Consider the following 5,000-nt stretch of genomic DNA (forward strand, 5'->3'; position numbering starts at 1 on the left):
GAGGAAGAGTAAAGATAAATGAAAAAAATAAAAAAAATATGGAGTGAGTGAAACATGAGAGGATATCAAAGTATGGAGGACATGATAATGGTGATAAAAGAGGAAGTAATTAAGAGAGTTGATGATTGGGGGAAAGTAAGGGAGGAGGATAATGTGATAGACAGATAGACAGATGGATGGATGGATGGATGGATGGACTGAGACATGAACATTCACAGAAACGGATGGATAAATTGATTGACAGACTGTTAAAGACAAAGGTAAAGACATGTTTGACTGTTAGACAGACAAATGGAGAGAGAGAGAGAGAGAGAGAGAGAGAGAGAGAGAGAGAGAGAGAGAGAGAGAGAGAGAGAGAGAGAGAGAGAGAATGAAAATATAGACAGAAAAATAAGCAGACAGACAAGTAGGTGGACAGACACGGAAAGCGAGACAGAAATTGATACGTACATATAGAAAGGTAGATAGATAAACAGCTAGAGAGAGAGAGAGAGAGTATTACCAGAGATGAATGGTGAGTATGAGAGATGAGGGTCAATGAATGGAGGGGAGGGGGAGAGGGAAGAAGGATAGGGAGGGGGAGAGGGGAGATGGAAGGGGATGAGAAGGGAAGAGGGAGGGGGAGGGATAGGATGATGAGGTAATGGAAGGGGAGGGAGGGAGGGAAAGAGGGGCAGAGGAAGGGGAGAGGCGGAGAGTTGTATTCCTTCCCTCTCCCTGCCCCCTCCTCGTTGCCTCTCCCCCTCCCTCCCTCCCTCTCTATCTAACTTGTCTCCCTACTTTAACGTCTTCCTACTTTATGACTTTTCTCTCACCCAAGAATCTCTCTCTCTCTCTCTCTCTCTCTCTCTCTCTCTCTCTCTCTCTCTCTCTCTCTCTCTCTCCTTCCCATTCCTTCTTTCACTCTCACCTGCCCTATCCACACGCCTGTTCCCCCTTTCCCATCCCCTTCTCCCCCCCCTATGTATATTTTCCATCATTTTCCCTTTCCCATTTCCCTTCCACACCACCCCTACCCAACTCTCTCATCCCCCTCTTCTCACTTCCCCCCCTCTCCCTCTTTCCTCCACTTCCTCCTCTCCCTCTCCCCCCACTCCTGCACTTCCCTCTTTCTCCTCTCTACCTCATCTCCCCTACCCATATACTTATTCCTCATTCTTCTCATCATCTACTTTCCCCCTACTTACAGCCTCCACCTTCTGTCTTCCCCTACCCCCTATCCTTCCCCTTCCCCATCCTCTATCCTTCCCCTTCCCCTACCGCTATCCTTCCCTCTTCCTCCCCCCCACCCACATACCCTGACCCCACTAAGTACCTGCAAAGGGTTAACTCAATTTAGTCCTCAGCCACTCCACCAAACTCTCTCTCTCTCTCTCTCTCTCTCTCTCTCTCACCACAACTCATCATATTCTACGCCCTCTCCTCTTACGGTGCTGAACAACCATGCCATAATATGCAATCTACTCACTATAGTTAACATTCATCATCATCATCATCACCACCACCACCACCACCATCACCACCGACATCATCATCATCACCCTTATTATTAGACGAATGGCCTCTTTCTCATCCTCCCTCACAGTCATTACTAAGTCATTTCCCGCACCGTAGTATAGTGTAGGCCAGACAATACCACCCATCAGCACCATACACCCCCCTACCACAGTATATACCAGCCTATTAGTTCCCACCGTGAGATTAGTTCCGATAGTGACACCTTTCCTCTGTATGGTGTGTGTATCTGTATAATCAGCTGACCTCACCATAACAACATTCCATCATTGTGTATGCGACTTATCTGCAACACACTCTCTCTCTCTCAACCACACACACACACACACACACACACACACACACACACACACACACACACACACACACACACACACACACACACACAAAACCGTATTCTGCATGGCACAGAAGGCTTCGTAACACTTCTTCCTTACTGACTTATTCCTCATAGTACACCTTAGTATTCTCTTCTGTGTTTATCGTTTTAATACCAACATAATTTCCATCAATAATATACGAGAGGAAATTCAGGTGTAACGTGGAGAATAAATCAATAAGGAAGAGATGTTGCGAAACTGATGCGTAATCCCGTATTCTCGTCGGTTAAGGAAGCTCTCCAACACCTTTTCTTAAGCGATTAATTTTATTTCAGCGTTCTGTCCTCGTTTGTCTTGTATAAATCATTCTAATATCGCCATACTCTGCATAAATAACGTATAAAGGGATATGAACCAGCCATATCCAAAAATAAATCGCTAAGTGAGAGGTGCTACGGAACCTCCTTACCCGACGAGAATACTGGCCAGAGTCACATTGTCTCCACGCCCCGGTACAGCCAATGACTCACCAACTCATCTGACTCACGAGGTAGAGTCACCCTTGGCTGACTTCCTGACTCACTTCCTCAACTGACGCAGGCAAGATGCTGAGTGTACTGTTGTTATTACTCGATTGGAAAACATTAGGAGAAGGATTTACCTGTTTCGTTATCTTCTCGGAATTATATATTGCATCTCTCTCTCTCTCTCTCTCTCTCTCTCTCTCTCTCTCTCTCAGATGTAATATACATATGATAAAACTTCTTACGATATATTTTACAGCTGTCACTTCAGATATATCACTTCAGTTCACACTGTTCCTTAAGATATTACAAGAACGCAAAAATTTACTCGTGTGTGTGTGTGTGTATAAATATACATACATACATACATACATAAATATAAATATAAAAATATATATATATATATATATATATATATATATATATATATATATATATATATATTGAAAGTATGTATGTATGTGCATTTATGAATGTATTTAGGTAAATAGGTAAACAGGTAGGTATGCGCGCTGGCATGTGTGAATGTGTATGTATGCATATGTATGTATGCATGTCAGACTACTTATATTTCACTTTGTAGTATATGTCCAGTCCTATTTACCCTTAATTTACATTTCCTTATCCACTTTATCTACCTCCCACACACTCCCTTCCCTTTCCTGCCTCTCCTTCCCACTCCTTCCTTCCCCCCCTCCCCCTGCCCCCTCCCTCCCTAATTCTTGGAACACCTCATAATACAACAATACTCATCCTTCATTACGAAAAAAATTTCCCAATATGCCCTCCAACCTGCCTTCATGACGTCACCTTTGTTTACAGGTGACGTCACGAGAGGATGCTGTATCTCGCCATCTTGAAGAATCCGCGGCATCCTACTTTCCAAATCACTTCCTGCCCTAGCGAAAAATCATACGGTAGCGATACATGATACTGAATACGAAATGCTGCTTAAAATGTAAAACAAAACGAATTAAGTGGGTTTAGTGGGAAATTTTCGTGAGTACTTGGCGGGTGGCCGAGGACGGACCCTCCCACCCACCAGCAGACCACTCTGCTATGAGGCGACGTTAGTTCCTGGCCTGGCTCGGTGCGGGACTGACTTGTATCCTAGTGAGGGTGTGCGGGGTTATCTGTGAGTGTGCTTTGGAGGTAGGCGCAACCGTGTTACGTTTTTTAAAACTAGAAATTGTCGCTTCTAATTGTACTAGGTTACAACGGTGCTTTACTGAACAATACAATGGATACCAGATATATGAAAATGGCCAGAACAATTATCCAAAAGAACAAAATAACAGAAATAAGAAAAGGATGAACGTCTGTTACCAACAGTTATCTTACTGTTTTCATTTTACGAACAACGAAAATTAAACGACATGCGGTATGCTAAATACAACAAAGAATTTCAGTTAAGAGTACAACTGGCTATTCAGTAGATGAGTTTATTTTCCGCTAAACAAACTCCTTCGTTGACTGTCTGACCTACAGCTATCGTTAAGGGGTGGGTGGGTACAGAAATGGGCGTGATAAACAAGGGAATGCGTGGAGTGGGCTGGAAATTAGGTAAGCAGTGAGTGAATGATGAGTACTGAAGGTTAGTGGATTCAGCGCAGTGAAGGTTTACTTCAGTATATATCCACCAAGAATGCTAGTGTTACAGAGGTAAAGAAACAGGCGTGGCAAACACACAAATGGGTGGGACAGGCTGGACTTGTGTGGGGTGGGGTGCGGTGGGATGAGGTGGGGAGGGGTCATCAAAGCATACCCCGTGTGGGTGACTCGACGGCCTTGTTGGAGGACGCTCTGTGTGATGGATTCGAGCCCCCATGACTGTCACTGAGTCTGTAGGATGGTCACTCACAAGCCAACACCTGTCCACAACACTCATATAAGCAAACCTACACCACATCACTGTCTTCATCAGGTGTCTTCTGTTTCACCATCTATGCCTTGTATCTACCCTACCTTTCTCCTAACCCTCTATAATTTTACTATCACTTTATACTCTGTAAAAATGGGGCGTCCGATCAATGGTATGGGAATACCGAAGATTTATTCCAAAATTTCGTCCGACAAGAACAATATACGAGTACGTCCGCGTTGCTCTCAGAAACCTGGAGTCCCATGTCCTTCCTTCATCACCTTCTTCCTCCTCTTCCTGTCCTTCCTTCATCATCTCCCCCTCCTCTTCCTGTCCTTCCTTCATCATATCCTCTTCCTCCTCCCGTCCTTTCTTCATCTCCTCCTCCTCCTGTCCTTCTTTCATAATCTCCCCGTTTCCCCCCTCCCCCTCATTATACCAGTCTTCCCTCTGTCTTTAAATCTGATCTCAATATATGCTCACTTCTCCCGGCCTCCCCTTCCCCTTTCGTTTATTTGGACTTCCCCGACCAATTTTCCCCAGATAAAAAAAAAAAAAAAATACAAGCCATCCCACGATGAGCTCTCACCACCCGCGTAGCCAGAAAGTTTTTCCTCGGCACATAATTTTGTTCCTCCATTTCTGATTTGACGCAAATTCAGGATATAAACAAACACACACAAAGTCAGACAGCCAACCTCTCAACTGAAAACATTACCACTTCGCTCACTTCGCAACGCGGGTGGTTATAAAAAAAAAAAAAGTCGGCCAGTCTAATAT

The 5,000-nt window shown here is 44.3% G+C and overlaps 1 protein-coding gene across 1 annotated transcript in view; it reads left to right on the plus strand.

Moving 5' to 3' along the window:
* Positions 1-3,457: 3,457 nt before the first annotated feature.
* LOC145411157 (integrin alpha-PS4-like) overlaps positions 3,458-5,000 on the plus strand; it is a 41,444-nt gene continuing 39,901 nt past the window's right edge. The window contains exon 1 of the mRNA XM_080281211.1: positions 3,458-3,511. The gene's annotated coding sequence lies outside the window, so the exon portion shown is untranslated. The remainder of the gene's footprint in view (positions 3,512-5,000) is intronic.

Source organism: Coenobita brevimanus, chromosome 88 (assembly GCF_032717465.1).
Source record: "Coenobita brevimanus isolate Jiangsu-jjx chromosome 88, ASM3271746v2, whole genome shotgun sequence".
NCBI classification, from domain to species: domain Eukaryota; kingdom Metazoa; phylum Arthropoda; class Malacostraca; order Decapoda; family Coenobitidae; genus Coenobita; species Coenobita brevimanus.